The sequence below is a fragment of the Lissotriton helveticus genome, chromosome 11 (assembly GCF_964261635.1).
Source record: "Lissotriton helveticus chromosome 11, aLisHel1.1, whole genome shotgun sequence".
Lineage (NCBI taxonomy): Eukaryota > Metazoa > Chordata > Amphibia > Caudata > Salamandridae > Lissotriton > Lissotriton helveticus.
In genome coordinates, this window is record NC_136072.1 from 632,353,921 (window position 1) to 632,376,397 (window position 22,477).

Consider the following 22,477-nt stretch of genomic DNA (forward strand, 5'->3'; position numbering starts at 1 on the left):
TTGCACCAGCTGAAGGATTTCCGTGGTTACTCGGTAAGCAGCAAAGAGAAAGGGAAATGACAGAGATGGTTTCTTCTGTCTGGGAACACCGCAGATTTGAACAACTATAATGCGCTGCAGTGCACTTTGCAAAATGAAATTTTAACAACATGCCCCTAATGAAATGACTTTTATTTGTGACATTTGAACCAAAAAACGCTATTAATGTTTCAGGTTATGATGGATGGTAATTAAGGTGCATCCTGGGACCTGTGGTATTGAATATGGGCCATGTGACCACTTTGGCGATAAATGCCACTCAGCTGTGACCAAGGCTGTAACATGCAGAAACACGTAAGGAAGAGAAAGGGTGGCTGTTTTGTATGCTTCTGAGATTTTAACGGCCTTCCTAGCCGTGAGAGAGCCCCACTTCGTGAGCAGACCTGGATATTGCCAAGCGGCAGTATCGGAGCAGGACGGGAGCGATATTGGTGACAACAAAGTGTTTGTGCAAATGACTGAGGACTGACCAGCGACCCACTGGGGGAACACTTGTGAATTTTATTTCTGGTTTTGCAATAAGGTTCCCATGAGCAACACATTGATGACTTCAAGTCCCAGGAGGCTCTGCAAGCGGCCGCGCCCATGGGGACGTGGGATTTAAACAACTGCAGGTGCATCATTAGCTTCTTGCATCTCCAGTCGTCTCAAGCCGATGATTAAGGGCAGGGGCCTGAAACGCGTCTGGCTTCATACTTGGACTGGCATACTTATGGATTTGCACTGCAGACACAAATACATTTTCAAGCTAAATCAACCTGTGTGTGGGCTCTCTTGTTTGAGGTAACTCTTTGCGGTATGATATTTTAACGGCCTTCCTAGCCCTGAGAGAGCCCCGCTTCGTGAGCAGACCTGGATATTGCCAAGCGGCAGTATCGGAGCAAGATGGGAGGGATATTGGTGACAACAAGGTGTTTGTGCAAATGATTGAGGACTGACCAGCGACCCACTGGGGGAACACTTATGAATTTTATTTCTGGTTTTGCAATAGGGTTCGCATGAGCAACACATTGATGACTTCAAGTCCCAGGAGGCTGTGCAAGCGGCCGCGCCCATGGGGACGTGGGATTTAAACAACTACAGGTGCCTCATTAGCTTCTTGCATCTCCAGTCGTCTGAAGCCAATGATTAAGGGCAGGGGCCCGAAACGCGTCTGGCTTCATACTTGGACTGGCATACTTATGGATTTGCACTGCAGACACAAATACATTTTCAAACTAAATCAACCTTTGTGTGGGCTCTCCTATTTAAGGTAACTCTTTGCGGTATGATATTTTAACGGCCTTCCTAGCCATGAGAGAGCCCCGCTTTGTGAGCAGACCTGGATATTGCCAAGCGGCAGTATCGGAGCAGGACGGCAGCGATATTGGTGACAACAAGGTGTTTGTGCAAATGACTGAGGACTGACCAGCGACCCACTGGGGGAACACTTATGAATTTTATTTCTGGTTTTGCAATAAGGTTCACATGAGCAACACATTGATGACTTCAAGTCCCAGGAGGCTGTGCAAGCGGCCGCGCCCATGGGGACGTGGGATTTAAACAACTACCGGTGCATCATTAGCTTCTTACATCTCCAGTCGCCTGAAGCCAATGATTAAGGGCAGGAGCCCGAAACGCGTCTGGCTTCATACTTGGACTGGCATACTTATGGATTTGCACTGCAGACACAAATACATTTTCAAGCTAAATCAACCTGTGTGTGGGCTCTCTCGTTTGAGGTAACTCTTTGCGGTATGATATATATATATATATATATATATATATATACATACATATATATATATATGAAATGAAGAGTCCTGACCGCCACTGGTAGCGGTTTCAACAGGCGCAGACCTCCTCTCCAATAATCGATGTATTGTCGGGTCTAAAACATCAAACAAGCCATCACACTAATTCAAGTGCCAGCAATCCATATTTATTTAGCAGAAGTGCAAGAGCGAGTGCCCTCCCTGACGCGTTTCGCTCCGCGAACGGAGCTTGATCACATGACGCGTCAGGAGTAGGCAGTGCAATAAATTGAAGTTAAAAGCCCAAGCGCCTAAAGAAACAGGACGCAAGGGTTGCAACAAAGCAAATGAGCCATAGTTCCATACATTAAAGCTACAGTGCAAAAAAATACATTTTTTGGGTATAGACATAGAGACACAGTTAGAGCATAGTGCTCGAATAACACATAGGGATAAGAGCAAAGGATGTATCTGCAAAACGAATCCAAGTGAGTAAATCTATTACAATAAACTGGTTTGTCATGATAACAACATCCAATGAAATAAGTAGTAAAACCAAAACGAATATACTCCATAAATATTCTCAAATAATTATGAGATTACAACATGGACTAAACATGTCAAATGCAAGTGCACAAAACATTTTTTTATGGTTGAACAAACAAATACTTCTCCCTAACTAAAAAAGATTTTTATCTCTTATTATTGATGTGTTATATGTCAATGTCTCAAAGTGCTTAAGTGCTAAAGTGCAAGTGCTATAAAACAACTTCATATTCAGATGTTAGATATATGGAATATTTCTTAGGCAATAAAGGACTCATTTTAAGAACCTGAAAACAAGAGCAATAAGGCACAGTTCATGAAACAAATGCTCAATATATATATATGAATTAGTCAGAAACAGATTTTAACAAGGAATATGGACCAAAACGAAAGATACAGGATTAACCAAGGTTAGAGCAGGAAACAACCACTACAGAAAATGATGTAATTCATCAAAAGCATTTAACCCATTGGGAGAACGAGTATCAAGCAAAAGTATGAAATATGCTTCCTTTTGGCACAACAGTTTTTCACGATCGCCACCTCTGCCTGGATTAGCTACAGAACACCGAAGGGTATATTTAAAATCTTTTAATTTCCTATCGTGTACAGCTTTGAAGTGGTGAGCCACTGGATAATTCATGTCAGAATTAACTATGGCCCGGATGTGTTGCAATATGCGCTGGTTCTCTGGTAATTTAGTGCTTCCAATATAAGACAGTAAACATGTGCAGGTAAGCTGGTAAACTACAAAATCACTGCGACATGTTAGATGTTCTTTTATTGGAATAGTTCTGTCATTGAAGGCTGACGTATAATGTGTGCCATTTACAGCAAAGGTGCAAGCACGACATGAGGTGCACCTAAAGAAGCCTGGTTTGTTGAGCCAATTAGTTTTAGATGGAAGTTCAGGTTGGGTTCTATCTAAAGAATCTTTCATAGAAGGAGCCCTCCTAAAAGTAATGGCCGGTAATCTAGGCAAAAATGGAGCAAGAATCACATCCGTTAATACAATTGGCCACTCCGATCTGATGATCTTACTAATCTTAGAGGTTTGAGAGCAGTAGGTGGTGATAAAACGAGTTGAGCCCTTATTCGTGGAATCTACGATCTCCTTGTTTTTAGACATTAAGAGTTCCTCTCGAGGACGAGCAAGTGCATTTGTAAGAGCCTGATCCAAAATGACTTTGTTATAGCCACGTCTGAGGAACCTTGCCCTGGATTCCATTAAGCATTGGTTCAAGATATCAGGACTGCTACAAATGCGTTTGATCCGGATAAATTCTCCCAAGGGAATGCTGTTAATAGTGTGTGGAGGATGGGCACTTCGGGCATGCAAAATAGAATTGCCCGCAGTGCTTTTCCTGTGAAGTCTTGTCTGTATGGTGTCATGATCGATGTAAACCTGGACATCCAGAAATTCTGCAGAGTCAGATGTAATATTAGCAGTAAATCTAAGGTTTCTGTTGTTAATGTTGATGTCATTCACGAATAAAGCAGCTTGTTCTTGGGAGCCCTTCCAGACGATAAAAATATTGTCAATAAAACGCCAATAATGCACAAGGTGGGGACGCCAATGTGCATGGGTGACACCAAGAACATGCCTCTCCCACCAGCCAACATGGAGACATGAGTAGCTGGGGGAGAAGCATGAACCCATGGCCACCCCGCGTTCCTGGTGGTAAAAATCCTTGTCGAATTGGAAGTAATTATTGAAGAGGCGTATGCGTATCATAGCAAGAAGCATGAGGTTATGATCTCTCAAAGCTGCCTCTCGTGTATCCAAAAAATATTTAACTGCTTCAAGACCCTGAAGATGGTTGATGATAGTGTAAAGTGCCTCAATATCCATCACCAGGAAACAAAAATCAGGACACCAAGTGATTTGACTTATCTTAACCAAAAAATCCGTAGTGTCTTTCAAAAAAGAAGGGAGAGAAAACATGTGAGGCTGAAGAAAAAAATCCACATATTTAGAAATGTTTTCATTCATACTACCTTGAGCAGAAATTATAGGACGACCAGGGACAGGAAAGGTGCATTTGTGGATCTTGGGTAAAAGGTAGAAAAGTGGGGTGATGGGATGTAGTACATTCAAGAACTTAAATTCATCCTTAGTTAATAAGCCACTTCTATACCAGAGATTGATGTCTTTTCTGGTTTTCTCATGGCTTTTAAGCATCACAAATTTAGTAGATTTAGTATAACAAAGTGGGTCACATAATTGATGGGCTGCCTCTGATATACAGTCGGTTTTAGCCCATAAAACTGTATTTCCCCCCTTGTCCGCTCTTTTCACTACAACCTGGTTGTTACCCTGGATCTTTTTAACAAGTTTAGTGTACTGCACATTGTTAAAATCACATTGTTTTTTCTTTTTCAACACCGATTTATTAAGTATCTTCAGTTCTGTAATAATCCTGTCACCAAAAACATCCAGTGCATCTTTAGGCATCAAGGGCAGAAATGTGGATTTGCCCCGAAAGGCAGTAGTTGGGGATTGATTAACCGTGATAACTTGACTCACTGTAAGATCGGTTTGCGAGCTGTCTTCATTAGCTAGAGACATCAGAGTTTGCAAACCCTGTAAATGTTTGACCTGTAAAGATTCCTCATTAGGTGTTTCCACCTCACCATCAGCACGCGGATTTGGAATTTCTGGATGTAACAAAAAATATTTTTGCAATTTAATTTTTGTAATAAATTTGTAAACATCAATATCAGTGATGTCATTTGAGATGTCATCAGTGATGTCACTGACCATGTCATGCATGATCTAATATGTGACATCATCAGCAGTGGATTGCCGGTGCGCGAAAAATAGTTAGTAAAACTAACTATATAGGAGCAATTTCATTGGTTTTGTATGAGTAAAATGTCCAGCTAACTATAACACCACTAAAACTTATAGTTTTTTTGAGTGAATTTCAAAGGTTTTTTAAAAACTAATTCCTAACTATATAACTCCTGAAACCTATGGTTTTTTTAGTGAATTTCAAAGGTTTTTTTAAATGCTAATTCCTAACTATATAAGGCCTGAAACCTATGGTTTTTTCAGTGAATTTCAAAGGTCTTTTTAAATGCTGATTCCTAACTATATAAGGCCTGAAACCTATTGTTTTTTCAGTGAATTTCAAAGGTTTTTTAAATGCTAATTCCTAACTATATAAGGCCTGAAACCTATGGTTTTTTCAGTGAATTTCAAAGGTTTTTTAAATGCTAATTCCTAACTATATAAGGCCTGAAACCTATGGTTTTTCAGTGTTGTTTTTTAAAAAAATTGATTGTTTAACTGGCTTATTAAGTGTATCTTAGTGAATACATATATTAGCGAGTAATGTTTAAATATTTAAATATATGCATGAGTGATGTAATATGTGACGTCATCAGCAGTGCATTGCAGACGTGCAAGTTATAGTGAGTCCAACTAACTATAAAGTGGGAATTTCAATGGTTTTATGCGAGTAAAATTTCCAGCTAACTATAACTGGGGTGAAACCCATGGTTTTTTCAGTGAATTTCAAAGGTTTTTTAAATGCTAATTCCTAACTATAACTGGTGTGTAACCTATGGTTTTTTCAGTGAATATATATATATATATATATAAAATTTCTATGGCAAAATGAAACCCCTCATTTTGTTCCTTTTCAAATTAAATGTATTAAGTGTTACCACTTTATTCCAATCAAGATGACTTCAGGTGTGCCATACTTTTGTCATAAGTAAGACTGTTAGCGCTCTAGTTGTTCTTTAGAACACTCTGGGACATTCTGTCATTGGGCTATAGTTGGGCTACATCTGGCTGATATTTGGGCTACATTTGTTTTTTTTTGTCTCTGGTGGCCATCTTTGGGCTACATTGGGCTACATTGGGCTACATTGGGCTACATTTGGGCTCTAAGATATATATAGCCTAATGTAGCCCAATATCTATTTTTTCAAAGTTAATTTTCGTAGAAACCACTGGAGCACATATCTTGAGACATAGCAAAGGCACATCAGGCTACCAGTCCCTACAATTTTGCCAAGTTTATATATATACATACATATATTCACTGAAAAAAACCATAGGTTTCACACCAGTTATAGTTAGCTGGAAATTTTACTCGCATAAAACCATTGAAATTCCCACGTTATAGTTAGTTGGACTCACTATAACTTGCGCGTGCAATGCACTGCTGATGACTTCACATATTACATCACTCATGACATGGTCAGTGACATCACTCATGACATCACTGATGACACCATCCTTGTGACAGAGTGACAGACCTCCTTTCACTGTAATGTAACCCTTGAAAAACATATTCAAAAATAGAAACTAAAATGTTCAAAAAAAACAATTCAATAATTCCACCATCTATATACACATCCACTCATGACGTGCAATAGGGGAATGTAGATCAACATTGGTTATTGGTCGTAAATGTACTTTTATGCGTTTTGTATTCATGCAGGTGGTACTGCCCACATACCTGCGTTTGCACGGGCACTCAAGAACATAAATAAGAAAATTAGTGCTGCAAGTCAAAAACTGGCTAATGGTTCTGTGTTGACTGTGGCCTGGTATCTCAAAATCCTTAACATGTGACTACACTTGCACGCTCTGCAGTGACCGCAGGGATAGAAACCCTTCAGGTTATGGATGTGGTTAGCACATGTCTCAGTGATATCCCCTCTCACTAATATATCCCTTAGACTCCTGCCTCTTCTGTATGTGACAAGTGGCCTCTCACTCAAGCTAGTGCTCAGGATATTGTCAGATTTTAAGATTTTCCAATTGTCGGCAAGGATTTTGTATACCTTCCTGGATTCCTGGTTGAATGTGGTAATGACTCTTGAAGGCTCTCCCTCCTCGTTCCCTTTATCTTTGGATGTAAGAGTGTTCGGTCTAGGGGTCTCTTGGATTTTGTTCACTGCCTTCTTCAAAACCCATTCCGGATACCCACGTTCTCTAAACCGGATAAGCATCCTTTCCTGTTCCAACAAGAAACTGTCATCCGTACTGCAATTTCTTCGTGCCCTCAGTAGCTCTCCAAATGGAATACTCCATTTGAGTGGTTCAGGATGAGCACTGAGGGCATGAAGCAGGCTATTACCAGCAGTCTCCTTCCTATGTAGACTCGATACCAAGACACCATCTTTGACCTTAATTTCTGTATCCAGGAATTCAATTTTGTCACTACTCATGTTGGATGTGAGACAAATATTATAAGGTGGACAAGGTCATTGATGGTTTACAAAGAACTAACGTACAGGGTGATGAGAAGAGATCCCTCCTCCCATTCAATGTTTTCAACTTTATTAAGGAAATCCTTAGTATATTTTATATGCGAAGGTAAATTGCTAACATATTTTCTTAAGAAATGGTCGATGTATTTTGAAAGATTTTCATTTACACTGCTCACCGCAGACACAATAGGTCTACCGGGGGGTCTCAAGGGGTCTTTGTGTACCTTAGGGAGTAAGTACAGTACAGGTAATTAGGGTAATCCTTTTTGAGAAAGCAAAATTCTTGCCAGGTAATCAATCCTGCTTTCTGCCAATCTGAAAGTTTCTCCCAGGTGCTGGTTATACTCAGATTGTACTCAATGGTGTTACTTTTACTGTAAAAATCGCCCTCACTCAGATGTTTCTGTGCCTCTTCAATATACAACCCCCTCCCCCACAGGACAACATTGCCCCCTTTATCGGAGGGTCTTATAACGATGTTCCTGTCCTTGGCTAGAGAGAGAATGAATTCTCTTTGTTATTTGGATAAATTGAATCTCGTATTGTCTCCTCTTTCTATTCTGTGTTTGTGTTTAGTGAGTTCTCTAGTAACAACCTCATGTAAGGTGTCAATGGTGTCATGGGGGAGAACTGGATAGAAAATAGATTTAGGTTTGAATGGTGTACACGCAGCTCTGTCAGTATTAGACCCATAGACACCTTCAACCTGGATATCCTCTTCTCCATCTTGCGCAATCCCTCCCAGAACATAAACAGTTTATAACAGATTAACATCTCCCACATCCAATTCACGCACAGTTTCCTCATTCACTCTGCTTGAAGTTACCATTTCTGGGGGTCTATTATTCATCAACATATGCCATTTGGTCAATTTGAGTTTACGTACAAATTTAAAAACATCAACTCTAGTATTAGCATAGTTGAAAAGTTCAGTTGGACAGAAAGTAAGTGCCAAACATAGTGTAATTTTTTCGGATTCAGTTAGAGTTCTGGATGAAAGATTAATGATAGGTCTATTTACCATGATCTTATCCATCATTGTCTGTTCTTCTTGTAGCCTCCTTGCTTGGTTCCCCTGGCTCTTTGCTTTTTTCTCCTTTGCCTGAACTTGAGTTTTCTTTGTTTTGAGCGACCCTGCCTCTTGGTCTTCCCCGTGCCCAACCTTGTCCTCATGCTCTCTGTGGTACTGGCGATGTTGTCCCTTCCGTTTCTCTTTTTCTCCGTGTTCGCATTACCCGGAACTCGTCTTAAAAAAATAGCCGGTTTCGCTGATATTTTCACATCAGAAGAGGTGCTGGCAGTTTGAACTGAAGTATCAGTATCCGAATCACTTGTGGGTACTGTCCCTATATGTTCCACAGACACCGTATGTATATATATATATATATTCACTGAAAAAACCATAGGTTATAGACCATATATAGTTAGGAATTAGCATTTACAAAACCTTGAAAATTCACTGAAAAAACCATAGGTTATAGACCATATATAGTTAGGAATTAGCATTTAAAAAACCTTATTTTACTCACACAAAACCATTGAAATTCCATATATAGTTAGTTGCACTAACTATATATCGCGCACCCGCAATCCACTGCTGATGATGTCACATATTACGTCATTCATGACATGGTCAGTGACATCACTGATGACATCACTGATGACATCTCAAATGACATCACTGATGACATCACTGATGACATCATCCAGTGACTGTGTGTTTCTGTAAAGTTTAAATATGTTTTACATATTGAAGAATGAGTAGATGTAGAAGTGTCTGGATGAAGGATTTAGTAGGTGCGTGACTGACTGTATGAGTGAGTGATTAAATGTGTCTCACTGAGTGCATGGGTTAGTGACTAAACTGTCTTAATTTGTGCATCATTATGTCTGTTGTTCTGTAAACTGCTGCATGTGTTGATCAGTAGCTATATGAGTAACTATATGGGTTATTGATTGATTGCCCAAGTATTTGTATGGGAGACTGAGTGTGTGTGTGGCTGGCTGGGAGGTGTGTGACTCTGTGCAGATCAATGTGTACTTGTATCAATGATTGTATAAGAGAGTAATTATGTGTTAGTATATGTTTCAAAATGTAAGGTGCTCTATGTTTAACTGTATAGATTAGAAAATGGAAGTGTGATTGATTCTTTACAGGACTGACTAGGTGTGTGAGTAACTCCATGGATGAGTGACAGAGTGTGAGAGTCTGTATAGGTGTATGAGTGCATATGATAGTGTTGTAAAGATGAGTGATTGTATGTATGAACGATTGTATGGGTAAATGAGTGAATGTGTGTGTAAACATAGGAATCACTGAGTGCGTATGTAGTAACTAGTATTGGTGTGTCAATGGTTTCAAAAATTATACTCTGTATTTAACACTGGGTGTAACAGAGGTTATATTAAAGTGTGAGGAGATGCATTGTATTGTCACATGAATGATATCATCAGTGATGTGGTCATTGATGTCAAATGAGATGTCATCAGTGATGTCATCAGTGATGTCATTTGAGATGTCATCAGTGATGTCATCAGTGATGTCACTGACCATGTCATGAATGATGTAATATGTGACATCATCAGCAGTGGATTGCGGGTGCGCGATATATAGTTAGTGCAACTAACTATATATGGAATTTCAATGGTTTTGTGTGAGTAAAATAAGGTTTTTTAAATGCTAATTCCTAACTATATATGGTCTATAACCTATGGTTTTTTCAGTGAATTTTCAAGGTTTTGTAAATGCTAATTCCTAACTATATATGGTCTATAACCTATGGTTTTTTCAGTGAATTTTCAAGGTTTTGTAAATGCTAATTCCTAACTATATATGGTCTATAACCTATGGTTTTTTCAGTGAATTTCAATGGTTTTTTAATAGCAAATATCATAAGCTGTCGAATGTCAAGTACGTGGTAAGTAAAAACATTTTCGTGTTTATGCACACTGATCTGCTTTGAATGCTGCCCCCCACCCCTCATTTCTATTAGGAGTACTCTCTCTTTGCAGATAGTGAAGGGTAGTTAACGCAGCCCTTTGCCCCCTTTGTAATCCGTCGTGCCTGCTTCTCTCTCCATTTGATTGATTGTTCTCTTTGGTTCATTCTCTATTTACAAACAAGCACAGAGTCGCAATACTCTGTTTAGTCTTTGCAGATAGCGAAAAATCGTGTAAAAAAACAAAAGGAATCGAGCAAAATCAGTAGGCCACTAATGGGATCTCTTTTTGACCTCGCTAAAATAGAAACATTAGGAACAACCTGTTGAAAATAGCAATGCGTATGTATATAAGCGGCGTTCATTTGTGTTCACAGTACCCCTTGTTGATTGTTTCAATCGAGCATTGAATTGTTCGAAGTTAATTCTCTTAAGGATCTTCTCTACCTGCAAACGAGGAAGAATAGGAATATTCTCTCTCCCTTTGCAGATAGTGAAGGGTAGGTAACGCAAGCCTTTAACACGTCGTACCTATTTCATTCCTCATTGATTGATTGATTGTCCGAACATTGACTGTTTGGGAATTAGTTCTTTTTGGAGGTATTCCCTGTTTGCAAATAAACGTAGGAAAATCTTTGCAAGTAGTGAAAGGGTACGTAATGCGGACCGTTCTCCCCCGTTGTAATCTGTCATGCCTATCTACTCCCCACTGATTGATGCACCTTTTTCACCCGGACCATTTACTAGAGATACGTCATCTGGCCCGACCAGAGAGCACCCCTAGTGAAAAGGACATATGCAATAATAACGAAGTGATCACTGTATCCTGTTAACAGAAACTTTACCATGAAACAACCTGGAAAGAAAAAAATAGGAAAACGAAAATCAGTAGGCCACTGATGAACATGAACTTTTATTAAACAACGAACAAAGAAACGATAACATAACGTAATGATAAAACCTATTAATGTCCTAGAAACAAGAAAACGTTAAAATATGCCAGTGGTGAGAGACCAGAAAAACAGTAAGAGAAACCAAATCACCCCTCGCTGTCCCACCGCCTGCCACGCCAAAAAAATCGATAGACTAGGGAAAATGCAAGTCAGTAGAACATCCACCCCCACTCTGGAAACTTCCAAGGTGGGGCAGGGTTCCGGCTACGCCCAGCCGGGAGCAGCCCATATAAGGCAGGTCCTGCTGCCACGCCTCGGCCAGGAGATCCTAACGTAGGGTGTAGCCGAAGGAGAGGCCGAGGCCAGCGGGACCCGGCCAGGGGATTGCCTTTACAACGCTGAACAGTTGCAGGGGGGGGGAATGTCTCCTCGACCCTCCCCTCTCTCTCCCAGTCCGGCCGCGGTGGCCCTTGAGAGTTGCAGGTAGTCCCGCCACATGCTCTTCCGGTCCGACCACCAACGGTCGGGGGGCCGAGGCCGACGGGATCCGGCTGCAGCCGATAAACCAAGAAACCCGTTCATGGGGCCAGAGCCAGGGGCGTCCGGCCGACATCCACCGGAAGCCCGGCCCGAAGACGGACGGGACACTTCTTTCTTTTATAATGGCTGCGACAACACTGGGGGGGGGATGTCTTGCACATGCCTCCGACGCCCCCCTCGTCCACATCGCCTGGTCCGGCCATAACAAATCTCAAGCGAGACGCCGTGGGGTGCACTGGGAGGGAGAGACGGTGCGAACAGGCCTCTCCCGCCTCCCCAGGTGGAGACTTCCCAGCTGCACCCTCAGCGCTCCAGGCGCCCGGAAAACGGTTCTTCCACTGTGGCCATGCTGCAACGTCTCGCCCGGCAGGGTGGAGCCCGTCCGCTCATGTGACCCCGCGATCGCCGGTAGCTGCCGAACTCTCAAAATGGCGGTCGACCTGGCAAGAGCGGGCCCAGCATAAAGAAATGGCCCGGTCACTGGTTGACTCCACCACCGTAGTCCTCCACGACCTTGAAGATTCTAGAGGAGCCGCGGGAGTCTCCGACCCATGATGGGGAATGACTGCCATGATCGCCCGTGGAGTGACGAAACTGTATCCGCGGGACGTCGGCGCTCCCATGCTGGCGCCAGCCTCACTTTGAATTACTAGAATCCTGCAGACCTCACTTCCGGTGAAAGCACAGTGTGACCCGGTAGGAAAAATTATTGCACCCCCTCCCCTTTTTGACTGATAGTTCAAACCACCGATCCTTTCCTTTGCCCTTTTAACGGAACTTTGGACTGCCTCCCCCTCTTTTACATTTTCTAGAGAAAACAAAACATTAACCACTACATTAGCATAGCAGTTGACACCAGAACTGTTTTCAAATTGAAAACCAACAACATCTTCAACAGAATCCTTTTTGTTTCTGCTGTGACCCTGCTACAGCACAGGCATTGTCCCCAGCAGTAATTCTGCAATGCCGGTAAGAATAGCTGTGGTGCCTACTGGACTCACTCACCCCCGCGGCGCCCCACGCCGTTTTTTGCTGGGCGGCAACTTACTAGACATCACTTTCGTGCCATCTAGATTTCAGCGCGTTCTGCTGCCTTGGAACTATTCGCACAACAGACCGCTACTGACAAGAATATTTCATTATTGGTGCTGTCAATTTCAATAAATCTATTGGATAATTAAAAAGAAATTGCCACGGTCTCTTCGTTGTTTAAATGTTTTTACTGTTTTTGTTTTGTTGTATATATTTATATGTTATTAAAGTTTTATATTCCTACTACTTTGTTGGAGTGCTATATATTTTTAATGTGACACATAATTGTAAAAACTTTGGTGTACAAAGAGTCATTCCTGGAATCTTCCGCTTCAGGCTCGGTCCCCTCCCCAATCACAATACAGGATGGTTTTCAGATAGTAGGAACACGTGTGGTGTGACGGATCTCATCGGGTGTGGGCCTTGATCTACTATAACTCCTTTGAAGAGGGGTGATTCTTTACAGCTGGGGCCATAAACTACATCTGCAGGGCTAGCTGATAGCCTGGACAATCGGACACAGAGAAAGAGGAGTGTCAGAGGGTGCGGTAGTGAATAGGGCGAAAGGGAGGTGTCGGGCGGGCACAGAGTGTGATTCTCAGGGAAGAGCAGCGCAGATGGGGGGAGGTTTATTGCCCATGCATAAGACAGAGAGCGGTGGTGACCAGTGCCTAGGGAAGATGCTTGCGTGGGTGAGGAGCCATGCTACGAATCGACAGCGTGCAGAGAGTGGGTCTGGTCAAGACATCTAAAATGGCTGCCGTGCACGACAAAAGTGTGGCATTTCAAAAAAGGCAAGATGGCGCAGACAATGTTTTTCAACACTTCCTCATTTCCTTCGAATCGAACGTTAACAGACGTTGGGGCATATTACCAAAGATTTTTTTACCGTCAGAAATTATCGAAGATAAACCTTACTATTATCAAGGTTTATCGCAAATGCGATAATAAACGGCCGCAATGCATGAATATCGCTAAAAACTCAGCGATATTCATGCATTACCGAGCTAATGCTCTTAGCCATGTTATCCACCTCCCATTGGATAACATGGCTAAGAACTGCTCAGGGCAGGTGTTACTTTTTGGAGATATTCGCGCTTAGCGCGAATATCTCCAAAAGTTGGTAATAGGAGATAGATATCTTGCATGTTGTAATGCAAGGTATTGTGGTATATGGAACTCATACCATAATCTCTCAGGAAAGCAGAAACTGATCCTTTTGGGACCGCCTAAAAAGGCCTATGGGGTGAGGAGTACTCTACTTTGCCCCCTTTTCACGTTCCGAACTATTTTATTTTACTCTCTTCTGTAATTACACAAAATAGCAGCGATAAGATGCATCGGAGACACACAGTGAGAGAAAGGAGGCCGGAGATGAAGAAGACATGTCAAATACACATTGGAGATAATATAGTGGCAGAAGGGAAGTAAATATGAGTAAACTTACCATGTAACATAAAAATGTTGCACTCTATACTATAAGTCTCATTTTATACTACAATCACTTTGCTACAACCTCATAAATTAAAAATAAAAATGAATAATGTCTCAAACAATTTTTGATTTCTAAATATAAATTTATTCTTCAGAATTTTCTAAATTTGAAAGAACTAGTAACATGTCCTCATCAGCAATGTCCTCATTAAAAGTCTCCAATGATGATTCTTGTAACTCTATGGTCTCCAAACACTCGATAAATTCGCCATCAAGAGATTGATCAAAAAAATCATTCAAGTCATCTCCTCCTTGTGACAATATTTCATTATTGGTGCTGTCAACTTCAATCAATGTAGTGGAATCATTCAAGTCATCTCCTCGTGACAATATTTCATTATTGGTGCTCTCAATTTCAATCAATGTAGTGGAATCATTCAAGTCATCTCCTCCTTGTGACAATATTTCATTATTGGTGCTGTCCATTTCAATCAATCTAATGGAATCATACAAGCCATCTCCTCCTTGTGACAATATTTCATTATTGGTGCTCTCAATTTCAATCAATGTAGTGGAATCATTCAAGTCATCTCCTTGTGACAATATTTCATTCTTGGTGCTGTCCATTTCAATCAATCTAATGGAATCATACAAGTCATGTCCTCCTTGTGACAATATTTCATTATTGGTGCTCTCAATTTCAATCAATGTGTTGGACAATTCAAAAGAAATTGCCACGGTCTCTTCATTGTGAGCCATTTTATTTTGAAATTGCTTGCTGTAAATTGCAGAAAAAAATAATCACTTTCATTTATCGTTTTTAGTAATACATAATATAAAACTAACTTTATCAAGTATTTAGTATAACAGAAGGACTGCAAATAAATAACAGAAAACATTTTTCAAATTATCTTCAAGTGTACAACATAGTTCCCCTTTAACAACTCACCTTTTTAAAAGTAGCAGAAGTGTTAGTACTGTGTAAATCAAACACCAGAAATTCACCACCAAAAATTCCTCACAAATGTACCTCAGACAGTAGTATCACAAAATGGCTGTGGTTTCCTCTCATTTGACATATATACATAACCAATTAACTTTCATCACACACAAATACAAAACCAAAGTAACATTTTAATTGGTTCTAAATTTCAACACTTTCAAATGTGTTTTCCCCATGCAATTTTCCATAGGACATTTACATACGTCTACAGCCTGAATGGCTGAACGAAATTACACCAAACTTGGCAAAATGGTACATCAAACCTAAGAGGTCAGGAAGGATCTACTATGCCCCCTTATGGTCATTTCCCCCTTCGCTTTGGCCTCCTCTTGTCTCTCAATCCTACCGAGGGACAAGATGGCGGCCGCTACGGACTGTTTGGAATGTTGACAGACGCCGGAGAACCAATCAGCTTCGCAAAGCTCCGTAACGCGAAAAGTACGCGAAGCGGAGCGCTGTTACAGATATATATCTTTTTTTGAACGTTAATTTCTCAAAATCCACTGGAGCACATATATTGAGACCTAGCAAAGGCACATCGGGCTACCAGTCCCTAATATTTTGCCAAGTTTCGTGCAAATCCATTCAGCCGTTCGATTATTATTATTTTGGTTTTTTTTTGCCCCGCGGGGCCCTTTTAAAACCTCCACATCAAACCTAGGGGGTCAGCGAGGATCTACTATGCCCCCTTATAGTTATTTCCCCCTTTGTTTTGACCTCCTCTTGTCTCTCGATCCTACCGAGAGACAAGATGGTGGCCGCTACGGACTTTTTGGAATGTTGACAGACGCCGGAGAACCAATCAGCTTCGCTTCACAAAGCTCCGTTGCGCGTAAAGTACGCGTCCTGGGACGCTGCCAGGTCCGCTGTTACAGATATATATCTTTTTTTAAACGTTAATTTCTCAAAATCCACTGGAGCACATATATTGAGACCTACAAAAGGCACATCGGGCTACCAGTCCCTACAATTTTGCCAAGTTTCGTGCAAATCCATTCAGCCGTTCGGGCTAAAAGTGAGGCCAACCGCCCTATGGAAAACTCAATGTTAAAAACACGTTTTGGGACCCCCCTTTTTTCTCGGCCCCCCCTTGACGAACCCCCCCCCAAATTTTTAAGGGCTGCTCAGAAACAAAATGTGCCATTTTCCTGAAAATTTCAGCCAATTCCGTCCACAAACGCCAAAGTTATTAGACATAGAATTTTCAAAAAACCCATAGAGAAAAAATCCTAACTATATATACCTACTGGCGACCGTCAGTAGGTAATATATATATATATATATATATATATATATATATATATATATATATATATATATATATATATTGCACACACTTCCAAATCGTTCGGATGTATAGAAAAGGCGGCACTCCAAGTCAGCGTTTTCACCAAGATGGTTTATTTGGAAGACCCCCTACCCCTCGACAAAAAAAAATATATATATATAAGGACTTTCTTTGGGTGTCTATCTTTGTGTGTCTATTGAGTTGTTTGATATCTTTGTTTATATTGTCTACACAGCGGATCCTGGGACCAGTGTGTGCTGGCATCCCTGGCAGTAGGGTGTTAGGTGTCATTATAACACCATTTCAAATAACCTTTTGCTGACTTGTTGATAAACACCTCCAAACATATTTGTTTTAAGAGGTGCGGTCTTAAACCACTACTATTTACCATATTGTAATCATGAGGATTGTCCATGACAAAACGTAGGATTAGAAAATAATGGTTAAAAAGACATGCATTCAGAGAGGGTCAATTCATACCATGAAAATGTTATCACTGTTGCAATGGAATGCAATCTGCTGACAGCAGACAGCAGGCATCAATTTACCACAGCATGCTGTGACACTGCACCTAAACGAGACCTAGAGAAATTACAATAAATTAAATGGTTCAAGGAGTAAGATTTTAAAAATAATGCATTCCATGAAACCCTGTATTTCCATATTTCCTAATAGCGGAGTTTTTATTGCTGTATTGTGACTTCACTTCACTAAGAATTTAAGACATGAATTGAATGAAGGGCTTTGCATTCTCAAAGTTTGCAACACGCCGGCTTTTTAACTACAAATTCTGGAGTTGCAATATACTGATGGCACATGACGAGCTGTAAATGTCTTTGAGTTAATGCTCATGAACTGTTAGAAAAGTGATGCGTGAAACGGGAGTCCTCTATTCTTAGCGATTCACAGTGACAAGTATCAATAGTGTGTGACCAGAATTGTGGGAGCTGTATCCATTGGCAAAGTGTAAAATATCTATGAGCTTTCAGTCTGTTAATATTGTCAGTGGCCTTAGTTCACATGCCTATTGACTACGCCATGTTCCGCTAGTGAGCTCCGGATAATGACATTTTTTTTTTATTAAAGCTCCAGTACCACTAAGTGGAAAGAGCTGCAATTAAAGAAAGTCATCATTAATTGGAAAAATGGGATGGAGCTTTTCTGTATCTCACATATCTGCATCCCAACATATACAGCCTTATCAGAAATGTGCCGTTTTAATGTTAATGGTGCAGGATTTAATGGCTCTTGCACATTTGTCATTTTTGTACTGCAACATATCAAATCATCAATTGTAGTGCAAAATGTTTTTGTGTCTCAACCCAGACAGTGTTCAAAATCCAGGATAGCTTTGAGGCCCCAGAATAATACATGGGGCCCATAATTTGATCTTGTGCAAATACTTGCTCTCAAGCACGCCAAATATAATAAGGCTATTTTAAGCCATCAAGAAGTTCTATGTCATCAAGTTCTGTGACAATATGAAGGCAAAATGTTGCAGGTTAGTTCCTTTTCGATGTCAAAAAACGCAAGGTGACCTGCAATACACTTTTTTACGTACAATTCGGTTATGTTATTCTTGATATTAGGTTACATGAGTGGTTGGCAATCTAGATATTAGGCATAACAAGATAGTGGCAGGGAAACATCAGAAATCTGTTGCTAGCTCTGCTGCTTCCTCCTATTGTTTATGTCGCTGGCAACATTGATTTGATGTTTTTAAAATGAACACATACACACGCCATTGAGCCCAATCATCATGGCCTCCCTCCTCAGTAGCTCATCATTAGGTAACACAAGCCTTGATCCCTCTGGGATTCTGCACTATATCTGTACTTTTCAACTGCTGGCAGAAAGCATTAGGGCATAAGTACAATTTTTGGTGTAGCGGTGGCAAGGCAACTGTCATGCCAACGCTCAGCTGAAGGTCGCTGCCACCCGCCAGATTACAACCAATTTTGGCATGGAGGTCCCGCTGTAGTGCGTCTTTCAAAGGCGGCGGTGCCTTTCTAGAAAGGCACCACAATGGGAATGCCACATGGGGTTCCTCCATGGCATGGACTCGAATGTCCATGCCGTGCAGGAACCTGTGTTCATGCACACAGGGGGGCACATGTTGTGCCCCCATGCATGCATTCCCAGTCTGAGGGGGCACCGGTTTCCCTGTAGGGCTCCTTTTGTTTCAGCACCACCAGCCTTTTCATGGAGGAAAGACCTCCATGAACCCGCTGACAGTCCTGAAACTTGCAATATGCATTGCGGTGCTGCAGCGGCACCACCTGTATATTACATAGCCCCTGACTGCCACTCCACAACCAGGGAATGGCCATTCCCTTGCGGAGCTGGTGGTCCAATTACAGTCCGACCACCCAAGACGTAATAGGACAGTCTGGCCGCTGGTGCAGGGGTGGCTGGACCGCCTCTGTTGCCCACCATGGGCCTGGGGGTCCTTTGACTGCCGGACTCATAATGCCGCCCTAAGTAGAGAAACAGGGCAGCAGATGCCCAGGCCTCCTCCTTACCTGCCACTGGTGTTGTCGGGGTTCCTCGTTCTGGCTGGAACATCGGCAGATACCCTATGCATTTCTCTGGTGCTAGTGAGCTCCTAACTTTTACTTCTTTGAATATGGGATCCTTTCTACTGTCTCGAACGATGGCAGGGAGTGTATCCTCTAAAAAAAACATCCCACTCTGAAGCTGATAATAAACAGCTCAGCCAAATGCTGAGGATGGGTGGAGCACGGACAACTGCAAACCCTTCCTCAGGAACTGCTGGCCTTAGAGGGGCATTGCGTCATCACTACTGTCCTAGAATACATAATTAGAGATTAGTAATTGCACACTTTTTTTTATTTCAACAGTATTTCAACAGTTTTTAATAGGAATATCCTATTCCTGCATATTTTAGATGCAATGATTTGCTAGTTTTGCAAACCATAAGGTGTGTAACAATCCAAACTGTCAACATACATAAAGCACATTATATAGGACACTATGGGACAGATGTAGGTTAAGCCAATTTTGCGAGTTCTTAATAGCGTTTTTTACCGATTCGCTATTAAGGACTCGCAAAAGGCCATGTAGGTAGGAATCGCAATATTTATTGCAATTCCTTAATATTCCTTAATTGTGAATTGCAAATTTCGATTCACAATCAAGGAATACCTTCCCATTCATTTCTAGGGGCCTAGAGGCCCATAGAAATGAATGGGAATTGCGCACGCAATTTGCGAGTACCCAATAGGTATGAATATGTGCCACATGGCACTTTTAAAAAGCAAAAAAGGGCTTTTTAAAAGGAAGTCGCAAATTACCACCAATTTGAAGTTGGTGGTAATTTGCGATTCCTTAAGGCCAAATCTCACTTTTATTTGTGCTTCTAACATTGCATTTAAGGAATCGCGATTTCCGATTCCTTAAATGCAATTGCAAAATAGGGAATCACAAATTTTGCGATTACTTGTTTTGCAAGGGTTTTCTAGGTGTGCTACATTGCACACTGCTAATTTGCGATCGCAAATGCTGAAATTCTGCGAAGTTCAGCTTTTGCCAATGCAAATTGGCTTCCTACATCTGGCCCTATATAACCTATATAGTGACTTCATGAATTTCTTTCTATATAGTTCAATACAATTCAGTTACATTATTTCCATGGAAATCAATCAGGGAGTACATTTAAAGGGTACATTATTTCCATTTGGAGTCTGGCTATGCTGCAACACCGCTGAGATTTGAGTGCACTTGAAATGAGGTTGGAACCAGACGGAGGGATTTTCAGTCTGGGGCATCACATGCAGCGTGAAATACCTCACCGGGTGCGGGAAAGGTTCTTCTGAAATTGTAGGATTTATGACTTCAGAAGAATCTCTCAGATGGTCAAACTGTGAAACTGGAGCTAATGAGATAGTATTTGCTCAAATTCCGTTCACGGGAAATAATACCAAATCTCCTTCAAGTATAATGACACGTTTTTGTTCATTTAATAAATACAACGTTTATAATAGAGCAAACTACCAGATAATTGTGTTGCACAGTATCGTTGTAACTATCATAACATGTAATTGGACCTCAAGTTAATAATTGTACTTATGGGTTTACATATAGAGGGACTTTCAATATTTTAATGTTAGTTTAACTTTTTAGACGACACCACTTAGAGAGGTCTGCTGGAATCCCATTACTGCTCGTTATTATATCCAGATGAATTCGAATTATTGAAAATATATTCCAATGTACTTCCTTTCTTTCACATCATTACTTATTTCTACTGCATTGAATTCAGTCCAAATAATTCTTCTGGTATTCACGCTAAAATAATAGGGCATTCCTTTCTAATCTAGTAGTGGAGCAGAATTCCAAAATAAATTCTAAGCTAAGTGTTATTTTAAAATCAGTTTTCCTCTGGAGAATTGAGTACAGTACAGTATATGAACTGCCCTGTCTAACTGCGTTTCAAATAATTTCTATATGTAATTAAAGGAGTATTTGAGGCGAAACGCTCTGTGACATTACAGTGAAAATTAGCCAATCATGTCCAGCTGAATATGAATGTATTCTGTTTATTTTATCATGGCTATTCATACAAGGATATCTTAGACCAAAGGGTAGTGAAGTTCCATATGTAGGAACATGACATGTAGCAAACATGTCATATTACAGGAACATGCATCTATGTTAAGAATATTAGTTAAAGACTACATGTTAGTACACATATAGAAGAGCCCTGAAACACAACAGCGCATTGGGTGAGGCGGTGATGGGAAGGAGACAGATGAGGATGGTAGGAGAATTGTGAAGAGGTTGATGTTGAGTCCTTTCCAGAATCATGTGAATGAAATAAGCAAGTGTGACGTGTCTAAGGTTGTTGAAGGATCTCGGCCCTTATGAAGAGGAAAACTGGTTTGTGTGCATTGTTTGAGTCTTTTGTATTTCTGTCTGGCCTGGGAGGTATTTCTAAGCAGGGAGTGCCACCAGCCATATTGGCTTTAGAAACATGATGGTCAAATGTATTTACCTGGAGTGCTTATCAGTTTACACCGAATGGTGAGTTCTGGTACCAAGAGGGAGCTTATGGAGATCTTTTAAGGTAGGATATAATTATTTGAGCTGTCTTTGATGATTAGTCACACATCTGATTGAAGAAAAGCTTTGATTAGTGTCATTGAGGACTCCGGGAAATGAGTAAGTATTGATTTGTATATATTAATGCATGATAAGACAATATATTTAATATTTTTATGTTAAATGTAAATCAATCAACAAGTCAAATTACAGGGTGCATTGTATGTATCAATGCATGCATAACAAGACACCTACAACAGCACGTGGTTTCATAAGTGTTCCAGACACTGTCACAATTTTACACAGGTTGAATTTAACACTGCACCCTTAAGTATCCTCATATGAGGGTGTGTTTTCAATAATAATATCTTCTCTTCTAAAGTTAAAGGGGAACTTCACATGTACTGTTTTTATATGGGTCTTGAAGGGCAGAGAGGGTTCAAATAGTATATCATGGATTTAGGAGAGGTGAAAGATGAGGGACAAGTCACCTAAGTTCATATTGTTGAGTCTCTTCCGTAAAAGGGATATAAAGGCTCCTCTATTTATGACGACAAACTGAGTCTGTCTGGGATCAATTTTAGATAATTGAGTGATATCAACCTATTGGCAGTCACCATTGTCTTTAAGGCTGAGTATAATTCCCAGTGGCTTCTTGTAGAGGTTGAACATCATGGGAGAGACTATAAGTCCTCCTGGAACACCATGAAAAAACTGAATTAGCGGAAAGCTGGAAT